This window comes from Megalobrama amblycephala, linkage group LG3, assembly GCF_018812025.1.
Source record: "Megalobrama amblycephala isolate DHTTF-2021 linkage group LG3, ASM1881202v1, whole genome shotgun sequence".
In the NCBI taxonomy this organism is placed as follows: domain Eukaryota; kingdom Metazoa; phylum Chordata; class Actinopteri; order Cypriniformes; family Xenocyprididae; genus Megalobrama; species Megalobrama amblycephala.
Window position 1 is genome coordinate 16,436,313 of NC_063046.1, and position 22,298 is coordinate 16,458,610.

The window sequence follows — 22,298 nt, forward strand, 5'->3', positions numbered from 1 at the left end:
GCATACTTATACTTGAGAGTGGAATGCAGAAACGGTATGCAGTCAACTCTGGCATGAGGAAAAGGGACATCCCCACCGGGGATAAAAATAATTCAGCAGAGGCAGGGATACATAGACCAGAAGGGGGGAAATCCCCCTCATCCCCCCTACAAATCGCACCCTGTCTAAGTAGAATGCGGAAACAATATGCAGTCGACTCTGGCATGAGGAAAAGGGACATTTTTTGGCTTGGGCTCTGGTTCAGGTAGCCCATACTTTACTTTTGTTACCATTTAGGTGTTTCCCAGGGGCATGCATTTTGTACATTTTAAAGTTCAACTCATCAGTCCGGTGCACTTTGAGATTAAGTTTTAAGATTAATGAGATGAATCCCATTAAATGAGATTAAATTAAGAGCCCTGTAGATGTATTGCATGGTGGCAACTGACCAGCAAATTTAAGGATTGCTTATGTGCGGTCACATGTCAGATACTGTTGGAACAATGTTGAGTGTTAAACACATGATGCACCATTTAGGAGGTAGTAGTTTTATTATTCAATGATTACGTGGCCATATGTATTTAACACATGTTTTATTGATGATTTCATTTTGTTTGTTTTTTAGTATTTTGGCTGGATGGTAGCCTGAGTGTCATAAACCAAAATAACAGATGGTAGAGGTATTATTCTTATTTTTCTTAAAAAATAATAATAAAGGGAAGCTTTAAATGTTTTAATGATTTTAATGTTTATGTTAAATGTTTTTTTTGTTTTTTTTTTTTTATGTTTTGGGTATGTGATTTTTCCTGTGTATTGTAAATATTTATTTTCAGTAATGGATTGTGTTTTCCCTTACAGGGATGCACAATTACTGTTTATTTTAGGTTGAAATATTGTTTTTTTTGGTTGGATGTTGGACCAGAGTTGGCCAAGGGAGAACTGAGGCCACACCAAAGACAAAAAGGTACTAAGTAGATCATAGTCATTTCATGGTGCTGACTTATTTGTTCTATTTACATTACCCACAGTTAATATTATTGTTTTTTTGTTGTATATTTATTTTTGACCTGATGGTGGCTGTGGGGTTGCCTTCACTGGTGGATAGCAGTGGTGTGGTGGTTTGGTCACTTTATTTTTCTTTCCTTCTAGGTCTGCAGTGTGATTTGACATGAGCTTGATTGCAGTGAGAGCACTTTTGTCTGTATGCCACTTCTGTCTTCACAACCTAACCTGTGGCCATCTGTTGTTTTTATTTTTATTTTTTTTTCTTTGTGGGTACTTGCATTGAAGGTCTGCTGCATCCTTTTAACATGTTAATGTTTTTTTTCATAATTATATTATTTTCTTTTGAATAAAAATGTTTGTTTATTGAAACAGCTTCACTACCACCTTCTGCCTGATTATTTTCCCCTTTTTGGGTCATAATGTCACAATTGTGACAGAAGATGCTGTTATATTGTACTGAGCTGATGCTCGTTCAAGTTATTCATCTCTTCAGCAGCTTTATTCAGCATAAGTACTGAGCAACATTTCATTTTGTTTCCATAACTGAGTGATGATGGCGAACTACACAGATCAACAGTTCAACAGGTTATGGAACGGAAACAAGCGACGTATTAAACTTTATTCAACAGCTAACGATTATACAAAATGGCAAGTAGAGCGACAGGAGTCCTGCCACTGCAGTTTATTTTCAACATATCCAAAGACAAATATGATCTTTGAGAAATAAGACTCCTAAGCCATTTACATACTTTAAAGTTAAAAGGAAACTATTTTGCATGAGCCCACAGATGCTGACGCAGAACAGCTACCTGAAGACAGACGGAAGAATGCTGATTGCTATGCTGAACTAGTAAGACCTGATAGATGATAAAAGCCTATCATTGATAAGACATGTATCAGGTGCCATGGTGGATAAACACTCATGATGAAGAGGAATGCAGAAATGAAGACTTTAATGATAATCCAGGAACCAGGAGAAACACCATAAGTACAAACGTATACTACAGACATAAAATAAAGACGAGAACCGACAGAGACTGAGGGAGAACATAGGGAATATATACAGGGAAAACAGAGAGGCAAACGAGGCTAATTAATAAGACACAGCTGGGACTAATGAACTCAAATCAGGGTAACTAAGGGAACAAACTAGTGACAGGAAAACTAATAACAAAGAACATGTGACACAGAACATAAACACAGAACCCTGACATTACTTCTCCCTCCCGGAAGGCATGACCTCGCGCCTCAAAAGAGTCCAACCGGGGAGGAGGGGTGGGCACCCTGGCTCATCGGCAAGGATGCCTCCAGGGTGGCCCCAGCCATGCAGGTGTCCAGGGTGGCACCGGTAACTCAGGTGTCCAGGGAGGCGCCAGTAACTCAGGTGTCCAGGGAGGCGCCAGTAACTCAGGTGTCCAGGGAGGCGCCAGTAACTCAGGTGTCCAGGGAGGCGCCAGTAACTCAGGTGTCCAGTAACTCAGGGTCCAGGGAGGCCAGTAACTCAGGTGTCAGCACTTAACTCAGTAGGGTGGTGCCGGTAACTTAGGGGCCCAGGGTGGTGCCAGTAACTCAGGGGGCCAGGGCAGCACTTGTAACTCAGGGGGTCATGGCAGGTCACGAGGTTCAGGGCACCATGGCGGGTCAGGTAGTTTAGGGCCTCCGTGGCTTGGCCACTATGGCCACAGGTATATGGCGCCCCCCCAGAAAATTCTTGGGAGGAGCTATGGGTCCGTTTGGTTTTTTGTTGTAGATTTCTTTTTGACCTGACGGTGGCTGCCGTGAGAGCAGCCTGGAGAGATGCAGGAGAATCCATGAGTGATGGACTGACCATAGCTATGACTCTCTGTGGATTACCAGACTCTTTTAAGCCACTAGCTGTCCACATAACGCAAAATGAGGACAACGTCACGTTCACAGACTGTAAAAGAAGACTACGGATTTAATGAGGAGGCGGAGAAGATGAAAGGTACAGCATCCATAGATAATGTGATGAAAGCTCACATGAGACAAGGAAGAGGCCCTTTCAAGTCACACACTAAGGACAGAAAAGATAAGGATACCATTTTTGCATGTTACAAATGTGGAATAAAAGGACACAGAGCAAGAAAATGTTGTAAAGAAAAAAAAAGTGTGGTGCAATCATTGTAAAAATAATACACATGCAGAATTCCTGTGCAAGAAAAAGGGAGAACAAGATAGTGCCAGAAATGTTACAGATGAACCTGACAGTGACCAAGATCATCTCTTTAAAGCTGAACACTCAGAATGTGGAAGACCGCCAGAAAACGTAAAGATGAAAGGCATCATGGTAGATGCTGGAGCGACATCTCACATTCAAAGTGGTGTTTCTGAGACTTTGTCTGAACAGACTGAACCCGCACAGTCAGGAAAAGCTACTGAGATTGTAATTAGAAGGAACCCACCAAGAACCAGGAGGATGCCAGCTCATCTACAGGAATTTGAGATTGAGAATGTGGAGGACAAACTGCAAACATGAAAACCAGGATCCTACCAGGATGCCATAACATCAGCCAAATCAAGGAAAAATGCCATGGACAAAGAAATGCGATCACTGGAGGAAAACAAGATCTTCACACCTACTCAGTTGCCACAAGGGAAACAGCCAGTTGGGGGCAAATGGGTGTATGCACTCAAAAGAGACATTGATGGATCTGAAAAATACAAGGCAAGATTCATTGCAAAAGGTTACAGTCAGAAATAAGGGACTGACTATGATGAAACATTCTCACACACAGCTGATTTGACAAGTGTGAGAGTGGTTGTGCAGAAGGTGGCACAAGAAAATCTAATCTTGCATCAGATGGACGTTGAGACCGCTAATTTGCATGCACCAATTGATCGCAAAATTTATATAGAACAGCCAGAAGGTTATGAGCAAAAATCTGAAACAGATGCAAAGCTAGTATGCAAGTTAGAAAAATCTCTTTATGCTCTTAAACAATCTGGCAGAAACTGGAATGCTGTGTTATATGTATGTTTGACTGGGAATGGTTTCACACAAAACCCAGCTGATAACTGTGTGTATACAAAAAGAAAAACAAGATGAGAAAGTAATCCTGATAGTATGGGTTGATGACCTAATCATAGCAGCTAACAGTGAAAGTGTTCTGGAAAGTGCATAGAGATTGCTCACTGAGAGATTCAAAATGAAAGACATGGGAAGGTTGAAACAATTCCTGGGCATAGATTTTGAACAAGAAGAGGGTCTAGTCAAAGGCCCAATCCCATTTCTACCCCTTACCCCTTTCCCCTACCCCTTCGTTTTGCGCATTCACATGAAGGGCTAGGGGTGTCTCGATTCTCTTTTGGCTGGAGTAAGGGGAAGGGCCAGATAGCCCTTCAAACGAAGACTTTTCAAGACCACACTTCGAACAAAGGGGTATGAGAAATTTCCCTGCATACACAGACTACTCTGCTGCTAGAATGTGTGTAGTGATCATGGTAGTGATATTTCCACTCAGGATCGATCACTTATGTGTGACCTGGCTGCCAGTTTCTCTGTAGCTTGCTAAACGTGCTATTTGAATGATGTGAACACAAATGAGTAATACAGTTAAAAGAAATGTCCTGTCATCCTTCATAGCGCAGTCGCTATTTACATCTTGTATCGTATGTAAACTCTTGCATTACCAAGGCAACAACTGACTCGTTTGTATTACTTTGCAAAGAGCAGCACCACAGGAGAAAACAAAACCATATCCGTACAGGCCGGCTCTTGGCCTAATGGAAAAGTGGCTTCACCAGTCTTGGGAAACTCAAAGGCTCATATGTTTTCAAACTGAAACTGAGTGCTGTCCAAAATACAGCCCAAAACAATGTTGAGAGTGAATCTGTTAAACATGCTCACGTCTGATTTCTGTTGATATGCGCACTTCATTGCTGTTCATACTGGTTAAATGTTACAGGACAGTAATAAAAGAAACTAGGGATGATGACGTGTGTAATGGTGTCCCATTTCTTAGGGGAATATTTTCACCCCTACACCTTGTCATTCTGTTTCAAGGGGCAAGGGGAAGGGCGAAGGGGTAGGCAAAGGGGTATAAAATAGAATTGGAATTGGGCAAAAAGGTTACAGGAGAGATATGTGAGTGTTACGTCCAAGGACCTATTCAATGTGTTTACAATCATGTATGTGTGTTGGATGTGGTTGTGTTTGCTCTCTCTCTCTCTCTCTCTCTCATCATGAGACAGGTGCTCCAATCAGCTGTGTTCAATCCGGTGATGTCTTGGGTGATTGGATGATGATGGGAAGAAGTAGGAATTTAAGACATGGTGGATTTGTGGAGAGGAGAGAGAGACTTCCTTCCGCCAGGGCAAATTCAATTAAATTCAATTCAATTCAAATTTATTTGTATAGCGCTTTTCACGATACATATCATTTCAAAGCAGCTTTACAGAAAATGGATGTCAACATTACAATTTAAAGAATGTAGTTAGCAAATAATATACTTTAGGTAATTAATTACAATCACTGTTAGCAGTTTAACTGAAGGTAGAAGCAAAGAGCTCCTGGAAAATGAATTACATTAACAATAAATTAGGATATAGAGATTGTGCAATGTGAATGTGAGCTTGGGTAACATTCAAATACATCCTCCTGTTGCCCAGATTCATTTGTTGTGATTTATTTCTGAGTAAGTAAACTCAGCATTTTGTTGTGTTCTTTAACAGAAAGAGAAATGAAGTTGTTTAACACCCACCAACCCGCCAAATGAGGGTAGTTTTCAACTGTGGCGGGTAAGACAGCCACTCCCACTAACCACTTTGGCGGGTTGAATATAATTTCAGCCTACAGTCAAATGAAAGGTAGCACAAAAATTACAATCCGATCACAATTCGTTATCGATTAACTTGCAGTTAGTGAAGGCAGGATAGGCAGAATTGCGCTGAATGACACACAACAGAAGCACTCTCTCGCGTGCGCTCTCTGTCGCGCACGATCAGATCTCCTTGCGCCTGAATAGTCAAATACACGCACACACAGATGTCAAAATGTCCATCGTGTGGAGTATCTCACGTAGATACAGTCGGTTATGGCTTAAGTGTACGTAAACGTGGGTAAAAACTGGATATGTGTCAGTATATTACTTACATGCATTCAGCAGCTCAATTAAATACCTGTCTGTCCATTAATGTTAATCAAACAACAGAAGATGTTAAATAAACCTACTGTATCTGAAAAAAAAAGAGTTTAGGCTATTTAATTTACTATTGTATTTGTAATTTGCTTCTTTTTATATAGCCTAACAAAAATAACATATACAATTATAAAATTAATCATATTATGGTCATATTACCCACCCCTTGCCCACCCGTACATACCAGTTGATGTAGGCCTAGTCTTGATTTAGGTGGTCAATCTGCATTTGGAAGTTTGAAAGGGTTTTAAATCTAGCTACTCAAGTAAAATGACTCATAATCACGTAATTTTAGCATGCCAAAGTCAACTTTAATCTTATAAAATGTATAAAATGTATAAAATTTCCCAACAGCAAAATTATGGCCAGTGAAAATGCTGAGTGGCTAGTAACTTTGGAAAACCACTAGCCACAGTGGCTGGTGAGCAAAAAAAGTTAATGTCAAGCCCTGGTCTTAAGTTATCCATGTTTGTTTGTATTTTGTTCTTTTTGATTTAAGGGAATGTAGGGGGAGGGTGCTATTTTTGTTTTTACTTCTCTCTTTTTCTCCTGGTTATGGCTAGGTAGGGAGAGGGAAGTTGTATGTATTTTATTCATGGATTATCTTTGTCTAGGTAATTAATAAATACTCTTGGGTTAGTTAGTTAGTTTGGTTTTGTTTTGTTTATTATTTTGGCCTAGCCCTCCCCTGAAGTCTTTGTTCCCTACTTATTTGTTTATACTTTGAGAATAACTATTTTTGTTTAAAAATCCTTATCTTTTCAATTAAAAGACCTTAATTTGAATTGGTGTTTGTGTTGACTCTGGGATTGCCCTGGTTCTCTCTCCAAGGTTTTCTTTCTTTAGTTATTTTTATTTATTTTCTTATTTTGTTACTGGCTCCCCAGCCCTAGGAAAAAACGAAACTGGCGCCACGTTCGTTCCGTAAGTTGAACAGGGAAGGCGTAGGACAAACAGCGTAAGCTTTTTGAAGAATACGTAAAGCAGAAACACATGCAAGGCAATCATTTGTGTTTATAAAGCATATACAGTTGTATTTTTTAGAAAATGACAGATTGTTTTGCTAGATAAGACCCTTATTCCTCGTCTGCTATTGTATAAAGCCCTTGGAAGCTGCACTGAAACTGTAATTTTGACCTTCAAACATTTGGAGAGACCACTGAAAGTCCACTGTAAGGCAAATAATCCTGGAATGTTTTCATCCAAAACCTTAATTTCTTTTAGATTGTTTTACCATTGACATGCATTATACGACTGACAGATTGCAATGGTTGGAGTTAAAAATCATCATTTGTGTTCTACTGAAGAAACAAAGTCACCTACATCTTGGATGCCCTGGGGTTAAGCAGATAAACATCAAATTTTCATTTCTGGGTGAACTATCCCTTTAACCCTAAAATACAACTTAATGCGTAATTCAAAATACAGGTAAAACACCTGTAAAAAACTAACACAGAAAATTCCTTCATATTTATACAATAGTATAACAAGTGCCCTATTTTTACAAACTTTTTTTTACAGTAAAGATTTATTTCCAAAAGCACAAATGTAAAATAACATTTACTGTTAGAAAATATTAAAATTAAAGTTTTATTTATGTTCTCATATTTAATTTTTAGAATAGGTTTTTGAAAAAACAAAATTTTGTTATGATTAGCACACCAAAACATTCATTGAGGAATGTTGACTGGATTTATCCAGAGCCAAATCTAGTCCAGTCCAACCCAGTATAAGACTAAGCGGAATGCGGAAAACCAGGCTATATCTGATCCAAAATCAAAATAAATTTTTTTTCGGTGTCAAGTAGCCTTCATTTTCCTTGTTCCGCTTAAGCTCATCCCCTACCAGAAGCCAAAAGCCTTGACAGTGCTTGCAAACTCAGAGGAAAGAAGAAAAAGGCAAGAAACAAACGTAAGAACTCTTGTACCATACAAATGAAATTTGAAAATATAATTACCCTAATGCTTTTAGTAGGCAGTCTATCACAGACACATGGAACCAAAAACATTTCACAGCTACAACACAGCTTTCAGTGTTGAGTGTAATTGTAAAGAACCTTTCTCCTTTTGTTTGCAGACGGTTTCTTACAAAAATGTATTTAGGGATCCTTTTCAGTCTCTTTCTGAACTTATGGCTCTGTGAGGCTACAAGTGTAATAATTTGTAAGTAATAAATGTATATATATATATCTTTTTTTTTTGTATTGAAATGAATTTATTTTAAAACACTGATTATATTTTCTCTATCACAATATATTCCACTAAGACTTTGTCTCACACTGTAGTTGATCAACAAGAAGCACCACATATGCAAACTGTTGATACCAATACCAATCTTGAGGAAGCAATACTTAAATTAAATATGTTGCTCGAAGCTGCAAAGAGCTTCATGAAAAGTATCAGGTTTATGATGGTATGCTCATTTTATGTTAATATTTTATCTTAAGCAACAACTGCATTTAAGTGACTCTGGAATGCTTCTGTTCAAACAGATGGCCTATACTATCTGAACTCATCAAGAGGGGTCCTTTACCAGACGTTCTGTGATATGACCACTGCGGGTGGAGGCTGGACGCTGGTTGCCAGTGTTCATGAAAATAACATCTTTGGAAAGTGTACTGTTGGTGATCGCTGGTCTAGTCAGCAGGGCAGTGAACCAAACCGGCCTGATGGTGAAGGGACATGGGCAAACACAGTCACATTTGGAACTGCAGAGGCCGCTACAAGTGATGATTATAAGGTATTTTTTACTGCATTTATGTTAAGTAGAAGCAACATAGAGGACTCTAAGTCATTAGACTGACAATCAAAGAATGTTTGTCTAGAATCTGAAATCTGTTTCCTTTCTGTCACAGAATCCTGGATACTTTGACATTCTGGCTAAAGATGTGTCTGTGTGGTATGTTCCTAATAATATGGAGTTGTGACAATGGACTATTATACCTCCCTTCTGTGATACCACACTGAGAATCACTTCTTAACTCTCCACGGAGGAAACCTTTTCAGTTTTTTCAAGGTCAGATAAACTTCAACACCAATTTTAAGTTTGAAACATTCACAAAAAATAGTTGAAGACAATAATTTTGATTTTTATCTTCATTTTCCTAGAAATTCCCTGTGAGGTTTGGATTAGGGGCATGCATCACTGATAATGGACCTGCTGTTCCAATAGTGTATGATGCCGGAAATGTGGATTTCACTAAAAATCTGTATGGTCCCAATTCAAGTAGTATGGCAATACCTCTTGAGCATATATTTTTCATATATTTTAAAAGAAAGTAGCTACAATAGACCTTAGTCAGGGTAGCACCATAAAACAAGGCTGTGATGGACAGAAGTACAGTGCGTTCAATTGATTGTACTGTTGTTTAAAGGTTGGGTAAGCCATATTTCAAAAACAATGTTTGGAAGTTAGTCGGACCGAGAACCAATGTTCCCTCTAATTTTTTTTCTCGCTGAGCAAAACTTTTCTCTGTTGAGCGCACATTTTGGCCACCTGAGCAAAAACATACTTTATATCAGACCTGTACAATGAACGTAAACACACACACATAAAAAACGGTTTTATCATGCATCTGTAACATTTAACTTTAATGTGCCGTTTCTATTTTATTTGACCCTTGATGTAACTTAGTGATTTATTAAATAATATGTTTGAAAACAAGCAGTTCAGTCACTAAATTAAGCACATTTTAGGTTACTTGAGATTTTTTCACATTGCTGTGTAAACTGTACCAGTCTTTACCAAGAAATTCCATTAAAAAATAATTTCTGTCCTCCTGCAGGACAGTTCAATTCTTTATAATAATATAATATGAGCAGTTACAATGATGGTTTGGGACAACCATAATGTGTTTTTGTACAGTCAGTTATTAGCAACAGACAGTTTATGAATTTCCCAGATTTTCTATACCAGGAGGTTTCAAGATGTTTCGTGGCAAGGAGCCCTAAACAATCCCCTTGTGAGATCAATTTTTTATTAGGCTTACATTATAATATAATAAAATATAATATAATATTTAAGTATTTAAAGTGATATACAGTATTATATAAGTTTAAATGCTTCCATTTGTTTTAATATATTATATAGTGAAAACAAACTGAAGCATTTAACCGATCTTATAGCTAAATATTTTTAAGAAAAGTGAACGTTAACTCTTTTATAGTTATCTAAACATCCCTGAAACCCACAGCACCACCACACACACAATAATCTATTTAAACTGAGGTATATCACTGATGTATTTTGAGTTTGCAAGCTACACCTGTGGTGGGTGTGTGATTGTAAATGTCTCAGAGTTTTGTTAGCATTCTGTGCCCATCATCCGTTATTTCCAGCACTTTTCATTAAAACATGACGTTTTATTTCACATTTCTTTTCGTTTCGCGTTGCCTCTCGTATTGAGGTATTTAGACTGATTTGGCTCAGGCCAGCAAGCTCACACGCGTTCAGTCGTTCTCTTTTTATGAAACCTGTAAACCGCATTCACCGGTTCCAACTCTATAGCGACAATAACTCTATAGCGGTTGTCCAGAGCACTGCAATTATTTCTCATTTAAACTACTAGAATCATTTTCATGTCTGTTGTCTGCGTGGCAATTATTTGTTCTGCGCGGCCGCGCACGCGCGCAGCTTAGAGGGAACATTGCCGAGAACGCTAAGCGGGAAGGCCGCGGAGGCTGCTTTGATTCGTTCTCATGTGAGTAAAACTGGGTTTGAGTGTCATTGAATGTTTGGAGCTGCTGTAATGTTGGCGACTAACAACAAACTCTTGTTTGTATTTACTTTTGTGTACAGTACATTAAATTTTTGTGCTTCCTTGTCATTCTTTCATCATCTGTGCTTTATTTTTCGTGAAGCATTATTTTGTTGCACGTCAGCTGTGATAAACAAACATCCACCCTCGCATTGCGTGTGTAACAGAGGCCAGCTAGTGAGAGTTCTGCACTTAAACTACTTTACACTGACGGCCGCTAGAGAATGTGGTGTTTAGCGTCATTGTTAATGCACTCGCCTCGCCAATCGGGATTCCAGACCAACTCGAAGCAGGGTGGTTAGGATTAGAGGGTGCATTTTGGAGGTGGAGCAATGAAGAGAGGGGTGGGTTTGTTTGGGTTGATTTCAAATATCAACAATGTCCAAAAGCGTTTTTGAAATATCGCTTACCCCACCTTTAACAACATACCCTTGTTCTGCTGATGAAACGTCTTTCCTGAAAAAAAAAAAAAAAATCATTAAGACAAAAACTTTTTAGACCTTGTGAAAGTTGTGAATTGTGAAAATGACCTGATCTGGGACCTTTATGCATTGCATGCCATTGTAAAGACTGCAAGCCTTCATAGCCTTGCTTTCATTTGTGTTAAATTCAATATGGCATCTAACCTGACAAAGGTCTATTGACAGTCAGCAATTCTGTATTCAGTGATGGTCTACAATTTACAAAGCATTGTTGAGATCCGTAACTTTATTGAAAAAAAGACCTACCACAATCATCATCAGTGATATATATTGTGCATTTTTTTTCTAGCAATGTTTGAGCCTGGATTCATCACATTCAGAGTTTTCAATACTGAAAGGGCAGCCTCGGCTCTTTGTTCAGGTGTCAAACCAACCGGTTGTAACAGTGAACATGTGAGTTAAAATAATATTCTGGATAATTTAAATCACTGTCCATGGACAGCATTTGTGACATGCTGTTAATCACCACAGGCAATAATTAATACTACAGTGTATATAACCAGTAAATGCATTGATAGTTACACATCTACAATGAAAATAAATGACCTGCACCAATCATTTAAAAAGTGTATAGATGTGTTTTGTTGTTAGTAATGTACTCATATTGTTGCAGTTCTGTACTGGTGGAGGTGGACACTTTCCAGAGGGGTTCCCTAGACAGTGTGGGGACTTTGCAGGTTTCGACTGGGACGGCTATGGTACCAATGCAGGATGGAGTGCTTCCAAAGAGATAACCGAAGCAGCTGTTCTTCTGTTTTATCGCTGACACGCCGATCAATCTAAAATTGCCAGCTTCCTTTCCTTCTTTGCAAGATATTCCACATCGATGTTACATACACAATTATGTGCTCATGTATTTCTTTACAATATATATCCTTTATATTGGTGGTCTGTAATACATAAGTGTATGCTGATTGTAAAAAAAAAAAAAAATAAAAAAATAAATCAGATTTTTTTGCAATTTTTAAGCTTTTGCTTGTCCATCTAACAACTCTCAATGTTCATGGGTTTCTGTTCAAAAGTGGATACACATGTACAGTATGTTCATGTAATAATGTTCAAATAAAACAAGTGGGCTGTCAATACTGTCCAGAGGTGAGGTTTAACCAGAGGTTCTGGGTTCTAATCTGTCCTCGTATAGCTTTTTTTTGTCTTCCTCATTAAAAACAAAGATGTTCATCAGTGATTGTATATCAAAAGCAGGGAAGGACACGTTTATGTGCATTTTGCTTTGTGATTTCACAGTAACAAATAGAGTCTCCGCAACAGCGTTAAGTGATAGTTTAAAAGCGCTCGTCCGTGTGAAGACTGCGCAGTGTGCACAAGCATCAAATGAACACTGTTGCGCTGCTGATAACAGCGGCAAAAAAACAACACATCCCGGCGCCAGATCACCTGTTATTTAACACGAACGAATTGCTAATCAACTAGAGATGTTTCTTTTGTATTAGTATACATCCGTGCCACAAGATGTTTCAAAAAGTGGTAGGGACAATATCGACCCTGGCAAAAAGTGGTGTGGACATGTCACCCCCGTCCCACCTGCAAATTAAGGTGGATAGGCGTAATTCACACTTATGGACTCTGTAGCTAATAAACAACTGGGTGTAATTTAAAGCTGCAGTCTGTAACTGAATCCAAAATGATTTTTTGAGCAAGTACATAACCAGCCAGTGCTCAAAACTATTTCCTTACCTTAGCCCAATTCACAACGGTGAGCTTGTAATAATGATTTATAATAAGAGCGGTTCTGGTTGGTTTCTGCGGGAAATTCGAGCATGCAGCAGTTCGTCTTTGCGTCATTATGTCACATCTGTTTAAATAAAGAAGGAGTCCCAGCTAGTAGACTATATGTGAGGATGCTGTAGGTGACGGATCATTTATAGCCTTTTCTTACAGCAGCTACAATATTTAAACTTATCATTTTGATGGCGGATTGTAGTCTGAACGCCAACTCAGTATTGACCGAAGCTGAACATGTGAGCAGCATGATGCATGCATGTGATGCTGATGCAAGATGGCCAATAACGAGCCGGCATTCGGACATAAACAAGGAAGCTTGTACTGAGTTCACTAGGTATGACAATGCTTCAAATTGTTGAATAAAGTTGTTATTTTTGTTCTGTTTTTACGCACAAAAAGTATTCTCGTCGCTTCATAACATTAAGGTTGAACCGCTGTAGTCACATTGACTATTTTAACCATGTTTTTAAAGGTGCCCTAGATTATGTTTTTAAAAGATGTAATATAAGTCTAAGGTGTCCCTTGAATGTGTCTGTGAAGTTTCAGATCAAAATACCCCATAGATTTTTTTTTATTAATTTTTTTAACTGCCTATTTTGGGGCATCATTATAAACACGCCGATTTTATGCTGTGGCCCCTTTAAATCCCGTGGTCCACGCCCACAGAGCTCGCGCTTGCCTTGAACAGTGCCTTAAAGTTTACACAGCTAAATAACCCTCAAAATGGATCTTTACAAAGTGTTCGTCATGCATGCGGCATGCATGCGTCGGATTATGTGAGTATTGTATACTGTTATATTGTTTACATTTGATTCTGAATGAATTTGATAGTGCTAACGGCTAATGCTACTCTGTTGGAGAGATTTATAAAGAATGAAGTTGTGTTTATGCATTATACAGACTGCAAGTGTTTAAAAATGAAAATAGCGACGGCTCTCTTGTCTCCGTGAATACAGTAATAACCGATGGTAACTTTAATCATATTTAACAGTACATTAGCAACATGCTAACGAAACATTTAGAAAGACAGTTTACAAATATCACTAAAAATATCATGTTATCATGGATCATGTCAGTTATTATTGCTCCATCTGCCATTTTTTGCTATTGTTCTTGATTGCTTACCTAGTCTGATGATTTGGTTGTCACATCCAGACGTTAATACTGGCTGCCCTTGTCTAATGCCTTTTATAATGTTGGAAACGTGGGCTGGCATATGCAAATATTGGGGGCGTACACCCCGACTGTTACGTAGCAGTCGGTGTTATGTTGAGATTCGCCTGTTCTTCTGAGGTCTTTTAAACAAATGAGATTTATATAAGAAGGAGGAAACAATGGAGTTTGAGACTCACTGTATGTCATTTCCATGTACTGAACTCTTGTTATTTAACTATGCCAAGATAAATTCAATTTTTCATTCGAGGGCACCTTTAACTATCTTTCTGGACGTCAAAAGGTATTGACAATGACATTGCTGCCCATGTGTGGATCAGATACACTCGATTTTATCAAACATCTTAATTTGTGTTCGGAAGATGAACGAAGGTCTTACGGGTGAGGAACGACATGAGGGTGAGCACTTAATGGCAGGAATTTCATTTTTGGGTGAACTAACCCTTTAATGACTCAGCATTGTGTTTTTAATGCGCCATGTCAAGTTAAAATCGTTATTTTAAAAGAGCCTGTCTAGACTCAAGAAGATGCAGCGGTTATTCCCATTCATTTGCACTACATCTATAGGCGCTCTCTCTAGTGAATGTGTCCTGCCTCGCTATTTCCAACACTTCAAAGCTCAAAAGTCTAAATATTATCCAATTTAAGTGTTATTTTTAATATGATTACCAAAAACATTTTTGTTTATCCTACAAAGATCATCCTCATTTGTAAAACTAAAAGTCAAGTATACCCCCTAAAGATAGGCTTAAATCTTTTTGAAAGTAACTAGATGCTTCAAATGAAGATTGTATCAATTATATTGTTACACCAGTAGGACAAGTGACTGTTAAAAATTATTTTTTTATTTAATCATTTATTCAAGAGATTAAATGCTCATTCATCCAGTAATGAAACAATAAAAGTGTTTATGAGTGAAACCTTAAATCATTCATTCAAACATATTTTTTTAATAATTCAAATTTTATATTTTAAAATAGACAGCAACAATTATTTTGTCAGAACCTAACATTAGTACCATAGTAACATTCATTATTTTGTTTATTTTATATATATATATATATATATATATATATATAGATATAGAGAGAGAGAGAGAGAGAGAGAGAGAGAGAGAGAGAGAGAGAGAGAGGTCCATCCACTTGAAGATTTCTGGCCTTGCCACTGGTGAGTAGTATCAGAGATTATAGCAGTAAAAGTTGGGACAAAGTGCCACCCAGTGTTTGAAGACTCACTACATCATTTAATAATGATGATAAACAGACACATTTATGTTATATTGCATACAAACGTTCCCTCGCATTAGGAGGACATCCTATTATTGCATTCGAACCGAATGGAAAGACGATTATTTTCACAGAAAATGTAGCTATATTCATGTTTTAATAGACCACTACTATTATTGATTGCTATCAGGATGTGAAGAGAGTTTCAACCGGTATTCAACCAGAAAATGTATTTCAAAAAAAAAATCTACGCTACTTTTAACGATGTCTTAACCACCTTATTTTGCAACTCAGAAGTAACCTATTTTCTGAGAATGTGTCGAAACTTACAGTTCATTAGCAGCCAAGATTCGATTTTCGACCGCTCAAGACCACGTTGATGCATTCGCCATCTTGGAACAGCTAACAAGACGCAGACAAGACCTCTCAGAGGTGAAAATGTGCTGATTTGTGTTTTTATGTATAACTCAATATGCAATATCCATATGCAGAATTATCACACGAATGATTAATTAAATGGTGTGAAAATCATTTGTTAATGTCTGTTAGGAGAGAGGGGAAATAAGAGTTATAGCTTTAAGACCTCTACGGGTGTTGTAGTCCTTAATAGCGAAGTGCTTCATGGGTAATGTAGTTTAGATCCAGCGTGCTCGTGTGATGGTTATACAGGTGCATCTCAATAAATTAGAATATAATGAAAAAGTGATCCCCCCCCCCCCCCCGTAATTTAATAATAATAAAAAAAAAACTAAAATATATTCTAGATTAGACATAAAGTAAAATATTTCCAGATTTTTTTTGTTTTCATTTTGATGATTACAGCTTGCTGCTCATCAAAATAAAAAAAATCAGTATCTCAAATTATTAGAATATTTAATTTCAAGTTCTATTAAATTACCATTCTCAGGGTATAAATACTGGGTTTAGGTCAGAAATCCCAACAGCAGTCATGGGGAAGACAGTTGTCCAGAAGGCGATCATCAAGACCCTCTACAATGAGGGTAAGCCACAGAGGGTCATTGCTGAAAGAGCTGGCTGTTCGCAGAGTGCTGTGCCAAAGCATATTCATGGAAAGTTGACTGGAAGGAAAAAGTATGGTAGGAAAAGGTGTACAAGTGAAAGGAATGACCGCAGGCTTGAGAAGATTGTCAGGTGAAGCCGATTTAAGAACTTAGGAGAGCTTCAAAAGGAGTGGACTGAAGCTGGAGTCAGTGCATCAAGAGCCACCTCACATAGACGTCTTCAGGAAATGGGCTACAACTGTCACATTCCATGTACCAAGCCACTTCTGAACCAAAGACAACGTCAGAAGCGTCTTACCTGGGCTAAGGAGAAAAAGAACTGGACTGTTGCTCAGTGGTCCAAAGTCCTCTTTTCAGATGAAAGTAAATTTTGAATTTAATTTGGAAATCAAGGTTCCAGAGTCTGAGAGAGTTGGTCCACTGTGTTTTCTGAAGTCCACAGTCAATGCAGCCATCTACCAGGAAATTTTAGAGCACTTCATGCTTCCTTCTGCTGACAAGCTTTATGGAGATGCTGATTTAATTTTCCAGCAGGATTTGGCCCACACTGCCAAAGGTACCAAAAGCTGGTTCAATGACCATGGTGGTACTGTGCTTGATTGGCCAGCAAACTCGTCTGAACTGAATTCTCTATGGGGTATTGTCAAGAGGAAGAAGAGAGACACCAGACCCAACAATGCAGATGACCGGAAGGCCACTATCAAAGCAACCTGGGTTTCCATTATACCTGAGCAGTGCCACAGGCTGATTGCCTCCATGCCACGCCGCATTGATGCAGTAATTCATGCAAAAGGAGGCCCAAACAAGTATTGAGTGCATAGAAATGAACACACTTTTCAGAAGCCAGACATTTCTGTTTAAAATATCCTTTTTTTATTAATCTTCTGAAGTATTCTAATTTATCGAGATAGTGAATTTGTGGGTTTTTGTTAAATGTGAGCCAAAATCCTCGCAATTAAAAGAACCAAAGACTTAAAGTACGTCAGTCTATGTGCATTTAATTTATTTAATACATGAGTTCCACAATTTGAGTTGAATTACTGAAATAAATGAACTTTTCCACAACATTCTAATTTATTGAGATGCACCTGTATGTTTCATGTATGCAAGAATAACAAGTGGTACAACGATGGAAAACTCTGGATCCTGCTCTAGTGCAACGCCTGGTGGATGCAAGTAAATACAACCTCATAAAATCTGTTCATCTCTAGAGAAAATCCATGATAGACAATTTAATGTTAGGGTAGGCAATTTCAGAAAGGCTAGCAATAACAAACTAGCTTTAAAAGAATAGGATTCCACCCCTGACAGCAACATAGTGTCGGGCCAGATCCGGCCCACATCTGGTCCGTGTGTAATCCACATGTACCAGATGTGGGCCGGATTTAGGCCACACTATGTTGCTGTCTGGGACCCTCCCTTCAGAGTGCTCTTCCCATGATGAAATGCACACAACAGAGTCTGCAAAGAGTCATGAGATGACAGATGGCGTTAAATTAGGCTCGATTGAGATGCACCTCGTGTGACATCAAATGTGCTCCCCAAAACATCTCACCATCCTTAGGTTGCCAGGTATTCATTCAAAGGATAATACGTAAAATGATCCATTTTCATTTTCTTTGAATGTAGCGCGTGGATTCGGTAGGCATGTATTCATGATACTAAGCAGGGCAGCTGGTCTCAGAGCCCTCCCCTCCCGTCCTAATATTCTAAAACAACATTCTGACGCAATAAATACTATATTAAGGCAATTCTAAGATGGCATTCTATGCGTTTGTCGTGAGTACTAAAGTCTGTCAATCATCAGTAGAGCGCCACCCTCAGGCTAAATAACGCATGGACATTAGAATTCTGCCCAAAAGTGTGTCTGATGTGTTCAGCAATTAGGATATAAAGTTTACAAAATGTTTATCATAGACTAGCGCTAAGACCCAGAATCTGCCCCACCTAAATTTACGGCCAGGAGCCGCTACTGGTCTACAATGTGAAAAATTATAGTGCTGTTAATGTCACATTTTGACGCATTAATATTAAAGTGTAATCACAAATATGGTTAATTAGCTGTAAATAGTTTGTTAGTTAATTTTTTTTAACAATAGAAAAAAAAAAAAACAATAGAAAAAAATTATATATACAAAAAGAGTGTTTTGAGTTGACTGTTGGGGCCCCACCTGGAATCCTGGAATCGCTTAGGGCCCCCAAATCACTAAGTCTGCCCCTGCTAATGACAACTATTGTGAATTCTTTATATTATGTTTTTTCAGTATTATCTGCTGCTGTGTTCTGTATTAAGGGTTTGTATTATATGTAGAATAATTAACACATATGAAAAGTACGCATTACGCAATTTCTAGTGGATACAGTTTTGGCGTAAGTGACGCATACTCCGTTACGCATACGGAGCTGTTAGTGACACATTTTCCATCCGTGCAGCATCTCTGAGTGCAGGACAAAAGTTATTGACGAAGTAAGTGTAACCCAGTAGAATAAAATTCTACAGATAATGTTTACTTCAATTTAATTTTTGTTTGGTTCTAGCTCAGAGCTAAAATATATGAATGAGTATACTGCTTTATGTATTGCTGTATAAAATGTGTGTATGTATGCCTTTAAGAACGCGAGCATATATCAAGTTTAAAGGGTCATGAAACCCTAAACTAAATTTTCTGAGATTTTAACAGAGGTATGTGTGTTGAACATCATTGAATGCAATGTTAGCATCTGTTAGATTTAAATGTAAAGGGAAATTGGGTATTTTCGAGATTTTTTCCGCTATTTTCGTCTTCTGGGTTTAAAATCTACATCATGTCCAGATATTGTATATTATAGGGAGATGAGAGGGTCTGTATCTCTTACCATTGGAGAAAGTGTAACAGCTAACTTAATCACGTTAACCACTAACTTAACCACTAACTTAATTTATCTTCCATACACGACAGACCGCTGCACTGAGTCAGGGGCTGTTTATTGTGTGAGTGCAGGGTCCTCCGTACACGACAGATCGTCGTACTGTGACTGGGGGCTGTTTATAGTGTGAGTGGTGCTTTCTGTATACAGTAGGCCGTGCCTCTGAGGCGAGGGCTGCTTATCGTGTGAATGATGCACGTATTGATGATGAAGGGCCATGCAGGACCTGTGGAGACATGAGAACCCTAGCGACAGTTTCCGTGCTTGGTTCGCAGCTCTCCCACAGGAGAGAGCATGACGAGCCAGGCTTATGATGACAAGCTGTTTTACTTTCTTTACTGCTGCTCGGTGTCGTGGGCGGCGGTGGGTATGCCGACATCCCTGTGACACTGGGAGGCCATATAACAGGTACCGACTGTGGCTCCGCGCTGCTCTGAGGCAGGGCATGTAACGCAGTACTGTTCCTGAAGGACTGGGTGAGAGGAATGCAGATGCTAGTCGGCATGAGCTCATCATCGGGGTCCACGGGGTCCACCGCAGTTATTGAGGGCAGACGGACTTACGCAGCACTGCTCCTGAAAGGGCATCATCCAGGCAGAAGCACCGCAGTCCAGAGGCACTTTTCTGGTTGGAGCAACCATCCTAGGCACCATCCTAGGCAATGAGCGTTCATCAACGGCGAGCTGAGATGGCTTCTTTTAGCTGAAGGAAAAGATTCTTAGGCAATAGCATTCAGCGCCGCCCTATAATACGGGGGAGCCAGCCGTTATTTCGTGTTCTTGAACGCCATTGGCGGGTGATTTCTCGCCCGCGGGATTTCATAAGGCTTCAGTAGATTCGAGGAAGGAGAGGATAACCCATAGCACCACCTTCGGTGACGCAGTGTCGAGAGACCGGCTCGAAAGGGAACGCATGTGAAAGTGCCGCTAGCATTGCGGCTTATATTGCTAATATTGACCATACCCCATTAACTATGTTTATGATTCTGTATAATATATTCTATATTTGTTATACTTTAAAAAAAATGCTGTTAAATATACCTTAAGTTGTTTATATGTTTATATGCTCCTTGTTCTTATTCTGCTAATCACACTTTAAGAGGGTTGTTTATATTGTTTAATTTATAATTTGCTGTTTTATATAACAGTATGTAGATATTTATGTTTGATATTTAGTTAGTTACTGCTGTTTATTTCAGAAACTACCTCCAATGCATATGTATGGTGAAACCCTGCACAAAATAAAAGGTGGAAAAGGTATGATGACTCCTACTCCCTGATCAGAGTGCTGAAGTGGTTAAGACCATTAAAGAACTGGCATTCAGTGGGGCAATTCCCAACAACAATGTTAGAAGAATATTGTCTGTGGTAAATTTTCACTGCAAAACAACAAGAAATATCACCGCAAATTTTGAGAAAAGCTGCCGCAATTCATTTTAGGTCATTTTAGACAGTTTAGGCAGCAGAAGTCAGAAAAAAGTCCCATGAAATTCTGGAGGAACTGATTTAAAGGGTCATGAAACCCCCCTGTTTTAGCCTGGTTGTTCACACCTCTGAGCTGGAAAATCTCTGTAAAAATGGGCGTGTAAAGATCTGGAAAATTGGGTGTGTAGAGGGGGGAAGAGGGAGAGAACAACCAATGAAACAGAGACATACAACACACTCATTATACAGAATAATTAATATGAGCACTGAGAAATATGACAACAAACTCCCAAGCACAAGGGAGAAATGTGAATGAATATTTAAAAGGGCTTTCATAATGTTTACGAGCATTAATACTAATAATACTTTCATAATGTTTACGAGCACTACAGTCTCATGATAAATGACATATAGTTTAACAGAGAAAGATAAAGACATAGTTTAATTTTGTCCATTCTCTAAGTCTTTTGTTTGAATAATCGTGTCATCACGTTCAGATACACGTATCAGTGTCCAGTTTGCACATATATTTAATTTGAAGAAGACTTGATGAAATATGTCTGCATACACCATGCTGGTTCATGTTTGGTGCAGGATAATGTGTGAAATACTTCTATAAAAACTGTAAACACAGATACTTTATGCTCTATAATCCACGTGGCTAGTGTTGTTAAACTCATCACGGAGCTCCGCGCTGAAACCGATCATATGCACGCTCCACATGCATGCATATCGTAACAATTGTATTTTTCATGTGTTCCTGTGTTCCAAACCGGAAGACAGAAATCGCTCTGAAAAATGCAAAAGTAACTAATTTCAAATTATAAATAAAATTAATGAGTACCTTTAGTGCTTTCAATGATGTGCAGCTTATACATATCTGTTCACAGCTCAAAAAATGTGTTCTGGGGTTTCATGACCCTTTAACAACCTCTTGAGTGATGTCCTGGAAGATGTGAACTTTGTTTCCATGAAAAAGAAGGGGTTTTTCTCTAGCAAATCTTAATCTGGAAATTGTGTACTCGGACTACCATTGGCCTTAGGCGTGCCGAAACAGGCGGCTTTGCGAGGGTATGAGATGAACTCTATCCAGCAAGGGTGAGTTCTCCGACGCTATAACTCCGACTGTTTCGCGGAAGAAATTAATTTCATGACCTGCCCCCTCAACCCCCTCTGGAATTCTGATGACTCGCAAATTCTGACTGTGGCTTCGGCCTTTGAGATCATTTAACTTTGTCATTAACTTTGCCTTGTTATCTTTCAACAGTCGAGTGCAGATACTCTTCAGAATCTGCACTCTCTTATCCACATCTTGCAATGAGGTTTCCACCACTTGTGCTTGAGAGGTGAATGATTCAAAAGTAGTCTTTAGAACGTCAGTTGAAGTCCATATCTTCTCTCTGAATTGTCATTTACAGATGA

The 22,298-nt window shown here is 38.7% G+C and overlaps 1 pseudogene; it reads left to right on the forward strand.

The window, feature by feature from the left end:
- Positions 1–3,535: 3,535 nt before the first annotated feature.
- LOC125264030 lies at positions 3,536–12,290 on the forward strand (annotated as a pseudogene).
- The last annotated feature ends 10,008 nt before the right edge of the window (positions 12,291–22,298 follow it).